Genomic DNA, 14,120 nt, shown 5'->3' on the forward strand with positions numbered 1-14,120 from the left:
AACACAGATATACGCTGCTGTTAAATGCAGATTTACAGGACAGAGGATTCTAATGACCTCTGATTCAGGGTCACAAGGCTTTTGGGAAGGGAGAATTTGATGTGTCACTCTCTCCTCACATGAGTCTGGTGCAGACAGGGGTCTCAATGTGGATTTAGCATTTTTGGTGGTGATGTAAGTTTCCGCCTTGTTCAAGTACAGTTTGTTCCATTGTTTGTGACTTCAGTACTCTGCCCTAAAATGAGATTTTATAATACTTTAAGGCCATAGATTATTAGCTCCACTGAGCAAAAGACATCATAATCCTCTACAACCCTTTAGCTCTGCTTCAGAATGATTTTAAGTGGTCAAATCAAACTGTGGTGGCAGCTAGGTCTTGGAGTTGACCACAGGGAAAAATCCGTGTTGTAATTCCAAAGTAACTTTTTTAACCTTTTGGTAACGGACATAATCTTTTCTGAGCAGTCTGTTCTACTGGAATGTGGCAAGGGGCTGGAATTGGGTCATCTTTAAGGTCCCTTCCCAAATGAACTATTCCATAATTCTATGAAGTGAATAATATCAGAGCATTCTTATTAAATTTAAAGTAGAAAAGAACCAGAAGAACTGCTGCTACCTGAGGAAACCAAGTTGTCCTGCTCTGTAGGTGAAAGAAGGTGGCAAGGAAGGAAAGAGAACACAGTGAAATAAAGACCAGACCATGTCCACTGCACCTCTGGATGCTGTGAAATAGAAACTCCACCTTATTGTGGAGTGTCTGAGGCAAAGACTAATGAAACCAATCTCTTTTATTGGGAGGGTGAGGTTGGTCAGGCTCAAAATCCTCCTTTAAGGCCGATTTAAGCTACCTTTGGTATGAAGGAGCTGCAAAGCAAGTTCAGCCCAGGACATCCCTTAGAGAGAAGAAGAAACCTGAAGGAAAGAGCAGAAAGGCATTAGCACACCAGCAAATCTCTCTTTACACATTTTGCGTGTCTGTCTCTCACACACGTGATATAATTGGACGGGCACTGCAGTACCAAACACTGCCATGACGGTGCTGCTGCCCACGTGCACCCTGGCACTGCTGATCCACCCCAGCCACACACCACGTCTGCCCTTTGCTTTCTCCCAGATTTTATCGGTCTTGGAAAATGGACAGCGCCCTTATTGAATGTCTTGAATCCCAAGTCTGTCTGACAGCCATTGCAGGCTTGATGTGCAGCAGTCTTTGTTAAGAAGCGTACAATATTTACAAAAACAGGCTGACCTTTTTAAACTGGCATTTTGTCAGGAGGAGCTGAAGGCAAGGAGATAAGGGGAGAGAAGGGGCAGAGGAACCTTTGCTACCTGTTGCTGTAAGAGAAATCATATCCTGAAGTAAAGAGACCTTTTGTTTTTATATCTGCATATAGAATCGTATATATGTCTATGTATTTAACAGTGACTACACTTGAAATGTACACTGAATTTTTTCCTTTACAAATCGTATCATCCTTCCTTCACTCCTTTTCTTAGGTCCTCGCTAAAGGAAAAAAAATCAATAAAGCCCCAAGCAGGGTAAATCATTGCTAAGATCAGCTCACTCCACAATTCGTTAGCATAAAAATGATTGAACATGCAGACAGGAACAAACCAATGTGATGCCGAGGAATCTTGTGTTTCTCTGATTTCCGACTTTCCCCCAGCAGATTCTGGAAACATAAAACTGCCAGACTGGCAAACAGACACGACTGCTTCACACTGGTGCTTACAGAGATAACAGAAAGAAGACAAAAAGCTTCTCAATAAAAACCTAGAAACTGCCATCTCTTTTAAAGACCGCATCCTGCAGAGCAGACAAGTGCTGGTGTAGCGCTGGTGATCACTCCATATTGCCTAGCGCACACATCACATAATCCACAGTGTGGTTACTGTGTTTATCGACCCTGCTAGTCATGAGGTGCACACAGCCGTGCTCCACTGCAGGGATGCCAAAGCTCCGTGCTGGTCTGTTCCCTGACACGGACTGGATTTCAGTTTACCCGCTCAGCCCAACTCTACCCGGGGAAAAGCATTTTTATTAGCCATGAACGCGTGTCTGCTTGCAGCACGGGTGCAGAAGAGGGACCGGGAGCGGGGGGACGTACATCAAGCTCCATGAATGCTGCCGCTGCCTCCCTCTACCCAACACACCTTCAAATTCCGGAGCCACTGTGCGAGGAAATGGGTGATTCTTCCACAGAGCTACATCATTATTTCCGTGCCAAGAGCCTGGAAGCATCGAGAGGCGGGGGAAGTGGAGGGGCGATGCTCCGCTTACCCGGGGCAGGAGAGGGACACGAGTGATGAACAGGGACATTTCCACCCATCCCCTGTCCCCAGCAAACGCTCCTGGCCGCGGTGTCGCTTCCCCGCTCAAGGATCTCCGCAGCCCCTCCGTGCCGGGGAGGACGCGGGGCACCGGCGGCGAGCAGGGCTGCAGAAAATACGAAATAAAAAGATGAGAAACAAAGGGCTGGCCGAGGGTGGGGGCCAGGTATGCTCTTACCCGCTCGGTATCGTCGCCGTGGCTCGCTGGATTGCGGGTGCAGCAGGAGGAGGAGGAGGAGGAGGCGGAGGAGAAGAGGCTGGTGCCGCGCCACCCGCAGCCTGAGGGCGAGCTGCCCCCGTGCCGAGCGCTGTCCCCGCCGTGCCCCGGCCCCGGGAGCTGCCCCCGGCCCTATCGCTGTCCCCACCTCGGTCGCCGCTCCCGCACCCCCTCCGCCGGCCGCCCCCGCTCCGAGGGCAGCGTCACTCCCCGGCCCCCGCCGGGATGAGCCCCCGGCGCTCTCTGCCCCTCCCGGCTCGCTGCGGCCTCCCGCTCCTCGGCGCGGTCCTGTCTGTGTTCCACACGTGTTGGCACGGCCCCTCTCCTCCTGCCTGCGGCTGAGATCCCACAATTTGTTATTCTTTCCTCGAGAATCGCTTCCATCACCACCAAACCGTCTCCCCCCCCCCCCCCCCCCCCCCGCCCTCCCCAACATCTACCCCAGCGAATCCCATCCCTCTTCGCAACTCCTCTTGCTATTCGGGTTCGCTTCCCTCTCTCCTCCTTCTTCTCCCCTCCCTCTTTCCCCCCTTTTGGGTTTGGAGCCTCTCTCTGCCCTACACACACACACAGACAGGCACGCTCGGTGTAAATGGGTTGTCACACACACGGAACCGCTGCTGGTTCACAAAGTCCCCCCTCCCTGCTCAGTTTTCCTCTAGCTTGAAGCCGCAGATCATGGACTATATACTTGGAGTCGGGATGCATTTTATTCACAGCCGCTTCGTCTCCTGCAATTTCACCCGGTGAGTAGGTTTGATATCGCGTTCAGGTGGCGCGTTTCCAACAGGAAGGACGCTAAAAGCAGCAGGGAAAAATAAAAAATTAAAAATTAAAAAGTTTTGTTTCCCCTTGCTCCTGAACGGTCTGGCTCCACTTTCTAAACTCGAAGGAATCAGGAAACACCAGTTCTCTCTGCCCACATTCATTGCCAGTCACCGCGCTCGGCGCTGATTGCAGCGCGCACCGCAGCATCGCTTGCAGAGCCGTCAGCGTTCCACTGCTTATTCATCACATTTTATTCATGTTTCCATCGGGCACGGTACCTGCTCCATTCCCCGGGTTAACCCTTGCAGAAGAAGCGGCTGGCATGGACGCTAGGAGGGCTCAGTGTTTCCCCCCGTGCCGGGGAAAGGACGGGATCGCTGCTGTAGCTGAGGGAGCCTGAGGAATGTCTGGGAACCTGCGGGAGGGGATCAGCTGGGAAAGTTCACTGCTCTTCCCCGTGCCCGGAAGAACTTGGACAGGATTGGGGGTGGGAAAGGATTCTCCAGGAGGGATAGGAAAGGATTTCCAGACCTCATGTCCCGTCGCATGTGCTGGGAGGTGGCAGTGGTCGGCGGGGGGGGGTTGCGGCCGGGGCTGCGGGGCAGCAGCGGGGTCGGCGGCCGGGGCTGTCTGTCTGTCCTGCTGCTGCCAGGGCTCCCCTCCAGCCGCTGCCGCCGCTCGCTCCGCTCCCCAGTTCTCAATCCCATCGCACCTGATTTTATTTATCACTACTTTCGGGCATACCTGTATTTTTCTCTGGCCAAGAATCAGGTCCTGAAGGAGCGCAGGATAAGAGCGAGGCGTCCTTCTCCACAAAACGCACGCCCACCCACACATGCACCTGATGTAGAGGTAGATGGTACAGGTAGGGCTCTTGAAGCAGACAGGGACTTCTTTGAGAGAAAAAGAGAGAAGACCCAAGGGAAATAAACACGTTACGTTAAAAAAAAAAAAAAAAAAAAAAAAAAAAAAAAAAAAAAAAAAAAAAAAAAGACGAGTGCCTTCAGAGGGCTATTTGTGGTTGGTACTTCCAGGATTTCAGTGTCTCTAATTAGCGGCAGAGATCCACCCACGGTCAATAGCAGCAGGTAGGGAGGAAACATGTTCTATCTCTCGTGGGGAGGTATTGACTGGGCTCCGTGTAAGTCTGTCATTTGGGTGCAGGATAAGCGCGTGTGTGTGTGTCTGTGTGTGCACGGTCATGTCTCCAAAGCAGTACCTGCAGGGATCACCAGGAAGGTGCTAAAGACTTGCAAGCAGGTAGAGGTGCCAGGGAGAAATAACAAGACCCGAATTTATTGCCTGGTGTCAAGCAGAAGACGGGAAAGAGCAATTCAATGCCAGAGTGTGCCCCCCCCCGCCCCGTATTCTTCCCTCCACCCTCCCCCTTCCCACACTGCTGCCTCACCCCTCGGCCGCCAGATTGCTGGCTCACGTCTGGAAGGGAGTAGTGAAAAAGCCCTTCAAGCGTGGCATCCAAAATCCACCCTTCCTCCAGCTCCTCTCTTCTCCCACCGGCTCGAAGCCCCCAGGCGTACTTATCTCCCTCCAGCTCAGCGTCCTTCTCCCGGAGACTCCAGCAAGTTTTCCCATTCCCGCTGACTTGCCCCTCTACCCCCACCTCCTACTGCCCCGGCCCTTTTCATGAGGTGGAGGTGATCATCCAAATCCCAGATATTTCTCCTGAATTAGCCGCCTCTGGCGCTGCTGCTGCCGCCGGGATCCTCAGGAAAGTTTCCGTGCAGTCATACCCCCTTCCCTCCCTAGGTAGGGAGTGCATTTCGAAACCCCGACCTGATTTTAAACCTTTCCCCCCCTCGTAAACCTTTAGGAAAGGAAAAAAAAAAAAACCCAAACAAACCAGCTATTCCTGAGGGATTTATGTTATAGTGGGAACAGCTCAGCCAGTGAGCATCGCCTGGCCGTGCTGCTTAAATGTTACCGCTCTGCAGAAGAGATTTATGTGCCCATCAGCAGGATATTTCCCGGGTTTGAGGGCACTCGATATTCCCTCTGCTCTGACGGGGATGGGAGATGGTGAGACACAGGATGAGGGCAGCAGGGTTGTTCAGCTCACAGGCACTGTGACGAATGGCAGTAAAACGGTGTCTGGGCAGCAAAAGTGACACAGGTTGGACCGGGTGGCATTTCTGTGCACAGCGGAAGGCGAGGGGATACACATCAAACCCTGTGCATACAGCACCAAATAAATCAATGCAAGTAACGTGGTCTTAATGGGCGATTGCCACAAGCGAGACTCAGGCGTGGTAACTAGAGAAGATTCCCAATACCCTCGGTTTCCAGCATTCCGCACTCCCAGCCCAGGGATGCCGCCTTCTCACACGGGGCTGGATGACTCAGAAAAAAGAGGAAAAATGGGCAGCAGCCGGGCGGTTTTTGCTTTGCCGGAGTTGGTTCTTTTGCAATACACAGGGGATGTGGAAATACCTCCCGAGCCCCGCGGCCCGTTCCTGAGAGAATGCTCCCAAACATCTCTCTTTCCTGTATTTAGACGTCCAGGCTCCCTGCTTGCCCGTGTCTGGCTTCACTGCCAAGGATTACCTCCACCTCCCCTGAAACCGCGTGGATTTGGGACTCCCTTTTGGCCGGGAGCTCATTTCCCAATTTCCCATCCCGCCGGTGGCAGACGGACCTCCAGGGAGGTGGCTCTGGCAGAGGCAACACCTTTAAGGATGCGAGTCAGCGTCCAGCCTGCCTTCTCAGCCTCCTGGGCTTAATCTGCCCCTCTCCTCCGTGTGTCCCCAGGGCAGGTGCCGGGGGAAGGGGCGGGAGGGGCCGGTGACGAGGCAGAGGTCGGGGGGAACACGCTGCCCTCCCCAGCAGCAGCAGCAGCAGCAGCGGCCGCTCCGGAGCGAGCACAGGGCGGCAGCTCCTGTCCCGGCTGCGGGACCCCCGGCTCTCCCCTCATTGCCCCTCTTCATCCTCTCCCCATCCTCGGCAGCCTTGAGCAGCTCGATTTGTGGGGGAAAGAGAAAACACCCCCCATCCCCGTCCAGGGCCAGGCGCCGGTCCGTACGGGCTCGCCCGCAGAGGGAGCAGAGGCTGCACCGCAAAGGGTTAAGGCAGGGCTGCAGGGTGCTCCAGGCAGGAGTCCTGTGTGCGCCTCTGAGATGCACCAGCCAATCCTAGAGACAGCAGCGTGAACTAGATGTAGCATGCTGTAAAAAAGGGAGGTGAGGAAAATAGGGTGTAAACTGTCACCCTGCATCGCCAGGCGGACCTGCTTTCTGGGCTGCGATTTCTTAGAGACACCATGCATTTAAAAAGGTAAGGGCTTTGTTACCAATAGCCTGTATTGTGATTCACTGCCGGATTCGAGTGCATTTTCTGTGCAGCTTTCATTTAGTGATAAATTGTTCAGCGCAGAGTGGGAAGAAAGTGGAATGTGGCATGATTTACTGTTCAGGAGTCGTTTTGAAAGGCTACGTCAGCTTGGAGTTGTAATGATTTCATATAGAGATTGAGCAAGTGAATGCATGGGAAGTGAATTCATGACTGGCAGAAAAATGTAATGTATGCGATAAGAGAAGGCTGTTCTGTTGTAGCAGTAAAATCAGTTATGGATCCATATGAAATGAAGGCTAATGTGAGATAGACCTGATGTTGAGAAGATGCAGAGAGTAATTCAGAGGCATGTATCTGACAGGCAAGTCTGTCAGAATAAACAAAAATAACTTTTTTTCCTAGAAAAAACCCAAGTTTATTAAATACAACATCACAAAAGAATGCTATAAAAAGAAGTGAAGTCAGAACCTTACAGAGTCTGTATGTTCAGAGATGAGTGACTCTGACACATTAAGTGTACAGAGATAAAGCTAGAGTGGCCCTGCTTACATTCACAGGATATCAGAAATAACTTCAGAGGAGCAATCCGTTTAAGTATCAGACTTCACAGACTGCTGTCATTGCTCAACTCCATCCCTACGAGGAGTTACTCATTTTAAATAGGTGCTCTATCAGCTTTACCACAAGACCAGCTTTGGGGATAGAAACATTTGGCTGGATCTCTTCCTCTCTGTATCTAAGCATAGCAACAGACCCTCGGTCTCAGATGCTGTTGCAGTGTTAATCAGCAGAGTTCCACCCAGAAACTACCTACAAATTGTTGCCTCCAACTATTTTTCTCTTTAAGATGTGTATAATTTAAGCAGGGGAGGAATTCAAAAAAAGATCTGTGATATTTTCTGTAAGCTGATCCACCTCCAGTGAGAGCAAACCTCCCCAGCAGATGCTGAGTTCACCGGAGTCGTGTTTGGGGTGCTTGCTCACGAAATGCTGAAACGCTGCGAGTGAAAACGTTAACTAAGAAACATGAAAACAAGCAGCTGAATGTTTTTACAGAGCTCAGTGCAGGAGGCAGCATTTGTACAACAAGCCAACAAAACAACTTGAGAATCTTCAAGTGATGTAATCACCCTGTCTCACCCTTTGCTATTTTTTCTATTACTCCCTGAATGCCTTTGTGAAGAATTAATTACAGAAGTCAATTCATTGTTTACACCAACGTGTCAAAAAATTTACTTTTTTGTCACATAGATTGCAGTGACTTTTCCCTCCCCTCAGTGCCAGACTATGATTTATGGGACTAAAATATTTTTAATTAATTTTTATTAATTCAAAATCATATCTGATTGCGATCAGTGTAAGTAATTTCTTTCTTGGGATGCAACAGCCATTGAAAACAAAAGCAGTATCTTTTTACCACCAAGCTTGCTTCTTCAGCAGTTTTTGAAAATCTAAATGGAAAATTGGATGATCAAACTACTTACCTAAGTTTTCCTTAGGAGAAAAAGGGTGGTGGAAGGTATTAGGCGATAGTTTCTGGAAACGTTATTTTCTAGCTCTCAGCCATACCTAGTGCAGCTCTTTCTTAATCCTCCCAAAAGCTTCATCTTTCTTCAAAACCAGAAGTAGGCTTTATTTTTTTTTTCACCAGAAATACACTTTGACAAACAGAGCCCAAGTGCTCTTTGAGAAAGGTTGCACTGAAACCACTGTCCTGTTAGAGCTGCAGGTAGTAAACTGCAGCCAGTCATTTCATGGGGAAGTTATGATCCTATATCATCATAAGAGAACATATTTAAGAATAATTTTGCAACTACATTCTCTTCATATCACTGTTTTCCTTTTGCCCAGTATATGTGTGTTCAGTGAGGGCCTGATCTTGGACAACTAAAGGAGAGCAGAACATCCTTATTAACTTCAATAAATGCAAGGTCAATTTCCAAAACAATATTTTGGGATGAAAATGAGCTTCAGATTTAGAAGGAAAAAAAAGTGAGCATCATGAAGTTACTTGCTGAGCAGTGGGAGGCTTTGCACATCTTGAGTCAAATAGTATTAAAATACTAAGGAACAGAAGAATTTGTGACCTGGTCTTACATTGGTCTAGGCCTCAGCATTTTTTTAAGGATTTATAAATCAACATTTTTCTGTATGAAGTTGAGTAACATTGAGAGAGCCCCAGTGAGTTGCAGGTAATCAGCTCCTTGTGACTCAAGTTATCCCCCCGCTGAAAACTGTAGCGTGAATAAATTTGATCTTTGAAGTTGCTAATTTACATGTACCACAGTTTGTGTGCGTACACAAATATAGTTTATATATACTTTATATATGCATACATAGATATAAATATGCAAGATGTGCACTACACATCTCTCCACACCCATGGTCTGTGTAATCCCTTTTTCGGCCCTGGCTCACACCATGGGAATGATTATTTAGCCCAGTCTGCTTCCCACCTCCCGCTGGAAGTCTTCACCTGCTCCGTGTGCCACAAAATTAATCTGCTGAGGAGAGGGAAGAAGGACACTCTGCCACATCAGAGCTTTTCAGCTTTAACTAATGAGCCTCTCACAAAGGCCACAGATTTTGTTCCACCTTCAGAAGAAGATTGACCAAGCAATATATATTGTTAGCTAAATTAACACCATTAAACTTTCTCTTATAATGAGGTGAGATGGTAAGGCTCCCGTGGCAGATACCTTTATTGTTACAGTTACATTAATGGGGAAAAATTCTGCTCGTTTGCAGTAACACCTTCACTGCCACATCCACCAGCGCTTGATTAATGAGAAAAGTGGTGTTTAAGGCACTTATTATACATTGGCAAGTAAAGGATGTAAATCTGGGGAATCAGAGCACTGCTCTATACCCTTAATCCCGTATTATTCATGACTACTGAGATTTGTGTAGGGCTAATTTAGCTCTTTCAGTACTTATAAATCTACTGGAAATAACAAAAACACCTGGTTAACTGTACATGGATGACCACACTGGAGTCAAATGGGATTATTAAAATCCATTATAAATGTTTCTTCTTAGTATTTTCTCTTTTTATTTTTTTTAAATTTTTTTGAAATCTATTTCTAAGGAGGCTTACCATTGCTGGTGAAAAACACTGCTAAATGCTAAAAAGGGCATCATGGATGGAGGTGACAGCCCAAGTGTATATTTTTATTTCATTATTTTTCACCTAAACCCATATTGATTCCTATTCATTAACAATTTGTTGGGCAGAGAGAACACACATATCTTACAACAATTTTAATATTGAATAATTCTATGTGGTTTGTACTCAATGTACTGCCTCAAAGGTTAGAACTGCTGTAGTTTAGGGCAGAGATGATACTCACCTCTTTTTCTCCAGAACGTGTAGCTGCTCATTATTTCTTGGATTAATCCCTTTATTCCTTTAGGTCTGTACCAACATTTCTGAGGAAGATGCTTGTTTAGGTAAAGCAGCACTGTTTATGCAGGTCGAGACTCATCCTGCTGCCAGTCTCTGGAGACTGTGGATTTATCTCACAGAGAGCCATTAGTAGGTGATGTTCTCTTTTTAAGTCACTGCTCCCGTGGGATGTGAATCTGACTCATTGACTTTAAAAGTAAAACCTTTAGTAACTACCTAAGCACCCCTTAAGCTCTCTGTTAGCTGGAGTTTATTAGATTGGTTCACATTAGTTGAAGAGATTGTCGTGGCTTTTTCTTTTGAAAAGTACTCATATAAACCAGCTTAACTTCTTTATGCTAGCTTGTCTTGTCCAGGCAAAGTCTAGAACATTTTCTCTGTCTTTCTGGAAAAAAAAATAGGCTGTAATAAGAAAACTGATGATCCCCAGAGAGACTGCAGTGATCTGTAATTCCTTGTAAACAGACGTGCGTCTCTCATTCAGCACTGCACAGGTACTACTGAAAGTTTAAAGCTCCTGAACATTAGCTGAACAAATTTCTGCCAAATGATAACGTGTTTTTCTATGAACTACAACAAGAAATAGTGATGATTTCATGTTTAGGCAGTTTTAGACTGGGTCATATCTAAATTACAACAGCAGAGAGATTGCAATTCCTGATTCAAACTCAGACTTTCACTCCTTGTAGCATGATGTTCGTAAGAAAGACATCTTTCAGCAGGCAGACCTTTTTTCTCTCTAATTTTGCAATTTCTTCTAATCCTGTCAAAGATCAAGTCTTGCAAGGCAGCTTTGGTGCTAGATTTATGTGAGATAGCAGGCTGCCCAGTACACATAACATAATCATTACTTGTACAATCAAGCTTTATCCATCCTGAGCTGCAATTAGCCCCGGACTGGTTTGGTGGAGCTTGAATCTTTGCTCAGTCAGCCATAAAGTCCCTACTCTCGCTATAAAAAATTAATAGCTATAACATGAACATTTAAGAGGACCTGGCTACTGCCCATGCAGTCGCTACAGGCTTGGAATGCTGCAGCAAAGGGAAAAAATCATGCAACAGTTTTGAGTAGGCTCAGCTGTAGAACAATGGTCTCTTGGAGTTTCTACCGCTCCTGCCTTGGGAGCTGGCACAACAGGTGGTGTAAGTTTGTTGTTTTTTCCTGCTAGAATAAATAGGCTGATGGTTAAAGGAGTTTTAACCATCCATTTATATCAGCTGAAAACCATGTATGCCACCTGTAAAATCCGCTGTAAAATATGCTGTGAGATCTGGAGCACTTTTTTCTGAAAGACATAATAAAAGGGCAAAATAAAAACATTACCATTCTATTAGATGTCATTGTTAAGAAATAAAATATATAAAATAATCCATTATTCTTGTAAGGCATCCGGACAAGTGCATTGAAAGAAAAATTTCATGCCATTAGGTCTTTATGGATGTTATTCTTAACTACTGGTCTAAGTTGTAACCACTAATTTTCGCCTGGAGAATAAAATCAAGAAGAGTGTAAATCCTTGACCAGATAGAGCCTTAGCTAAAATTAGAGGGCTATGTCCAAGGCTGAGTCAGAGCCTCTAAACTGAGAAAATCATTCTTGGAAATAAAAGAACTCCCAACCACATTATTTGTGGATTAGGTCAGGTAATATCTGAGGGGATGGAAGTACATGAAACTAGGTTGGATTTGTGTATATGTCCCCATTGCAATCAGTACAGTTCGCTGCTATTTTGGCTCTCAAGTCCAGAGAACAGCTATACACCATTATTTTTTCCCTTCATTATTGTACAAACAATATCAGCACTCCAACAGCTTCAATGAAACTTCTATTTTTGCCTGAGACTGAAAATTCCTTTCCTCTCCATCCTTTTTCTGAGCATTTGCTGCAAAATCTCCAGGAACAGAAATTTTAAGCAGCAACAAAAATAGTCAGCCACCCTGCTGGTGGAATAATCAACTTCCTTTTTATTTTATAACATTTTTGCCATCCAATAATTTGAAAGCATTCTATAAGCATTGATTGTATTCATAACAGAAACTGTCATTAAAGAAAGTTAAGGGACTTGGCAGGGCTTATACAGCGAAATCAAAGTTGTACTCTAAGGTACTCGGCTCCAAGTACTCTCCTTCCTCTCCGTAACCTGGATCTTCTTCAGTTCAACAATCTGTTGGTGAGCAAAGTTTCCTCCCACTCCATTCCATTTTAGCCCTTCTGCACTAATCAGTTATATTTGGATTTGTCCTCGGGCTTGAAAGGCTCTGAAAGCAAAGTTTAGTGTACAGTGTGTAAATAGCTGCTTCCTCCTGTTCTAGATGGCAGCAGCTGTAAGAGCCCTGGGTTTAAAAACCAGTACAAGGATGAATTAGAAGAGGAGATGGCTGGCTGTTACTCCGGAATGGTTTATTGGATACAGCTAATTTACGTGTGTCTTAGCCTCTTTGTATCCTACTGACACTTAGCTGTCAAATTGGGTCAGAAAACTTGTCTGAGGACTAAGAGTTATGAGTGAAAAGTAGATATGCTGCTGGAACTAGTATGTAATGACTTTTCAAAGATCATTTATTACTTCATTTCAGGGTGTAGTTTTTACAAATCCTTAGAACCAACTCAATTGCCATGAAAACACACCCAACGAGATGATCAGAATGGAGAGTGCTGGATGATCAGAAATTAAGCATTTGGATTTAAAAAAAAAAAAATCCAGTAAACTGGAATGAAGGCTTCTAAACATGTGTCTCCTGTTGGGATTTTCTTCAAACTTGAAAGCTCCAGTATGCAAAATTGCATGTCGCCGCAACACATGCCAGTCTGTGCCTGAGGAAATGCTGGACCAGAACCTCTGCCACAGCTGTTATTTTTCTGTAGAGCCACTCCCAAACTCATTCCAAGACAGCTTGCTCTGTTTCCCTTCTAACACTTCTTATACCATCAGATGCTTTAGCCAAAAATTCTTGGACAATTTGGGAGAATGTTTAGCACAACCTGTGTAATGGAAGAGTGACTTAAGACTGAAATATCACGGAGAGTTTTCATGCGAAGAGTTTTTGCACATAGGATAGTCCACATGTACTTGTGGCGTTGCAAAGTTTGAGGTTTCATCCCCTGTGGACTACAACTCCAATGGACTTTTATTATTGCAAAAGTGCAGTCATGCAGCCTGGAGCAGATTTCAAGCTCTCGAAGCAGCAGGTTTTCTGTGTCTTTGTGGCACCCTAGGTGTTGATCAGAAACTCAGGTCTCATCCATTCCAGAAATCAGCTTCATCTTAGCTCCTTGTTTGACTGATACCTGTTGCCCGTCAAGAATTTTGGTGCTAGCCCACATTTAAAGATGAGGAACTGAGACACGATGAGGACTTGAGCGGATTTTACAAGATCATGCAGTGAAAGGAAAATGGGAAAGGCTTTAAGCTGAAAGAGAATAGATTTAGAGTCTTAGATTGAACACTGAGAAGAAATTCTACCCTGTGAGGGTGGGGAGGCCCTGGCACAGGGTGCCCGGAGAAGCTGTGGCTGCCCCTGGATCCCTGGCAGTGTCCAAGGCCAGCTTGGATGGGGCTTGTAGCCACCTGGGCTAGTGGAAGGTGTCCCTGCCCATGGCAAGGGTGGGACTGGGTGTCTTTAAGGTCCCTTCCAACCCAAATCACTCTGTGGCTTAATGATTTCTCCCTTTCAGTTATTCACCTACACAGTCCCACCAGCACCACACAAGCTGGGACTGGAGGTCCTGGAGCCTCTGGTCAACCTGAGGTGGGCGGAGGCCCCAGATAAGGCTGGTTAAGGCTATTGAGGCCTTTTTGTGCTATCAGAGCCTTGACAGGTAATTTCTTCCCCTCAGTGGGCTCCTTGCAGAAACAGATTCACTTATTAAGGCAGAAAGACTGCAGTGGCATTTTGGGGATGCTGCTTTACATCATCAGCTAAAACACATAAGGATCCGTTTGCACAGGAGAATGAACTTGAATTAACAGATTTAAAAAGTGCCTGAGGGAATTTTTACATCATGATTTGGGCAGCAAAGGGAAAAATTAGGTCTTTTACAAATATCAGACACTGAAACAATTACCTGGGTATGCCTGACAGCCAGCAGAT

At 46.2% G+C, this 14,120-nt stretch overlaps 1 protein-coding gene across 1 annotated transcript in view; it reads left to right on the forward strand.

Moving 5' to 3' along the window:
• The first annotated feature begins 3,084 nt into the window (after positions 1-3,084).
• The window catches only part of BRINP3 (BMP/retinoic acid inducible neural specific 3), a 203,281-nt gene continuing 192,245 nt past the window's right edge, over positions 3,085-14,120 (forward strand). The window contains exon 1 of the mRNA XM_066192188.1: positions 3,085-3,294. The gene's annotated coding sequence lies outside the window, so the exon portion shown is untranslated. The remainder of the gene's footprint in view (positions 3,295-14,120) is intronic.

This window comes from Chamaea fasciata, unplaced genomic scaffold (genome assembly GCF_029207755.1).
Source record: "Chamaea fasciata isolate MVZ Bird 193981 ecotype frontalis unplaced genomic scaffold, bChaFas1.0.hap1 SCAF_10, whole genome shotgun sequence".
NCBI classification, from domain to species: domain Eukaryota; kingdom Metazoa; phylum Chordata; class Aves; order Passeriformes; family Sylviidae; genus Chamaea; species Chamaea fasciata.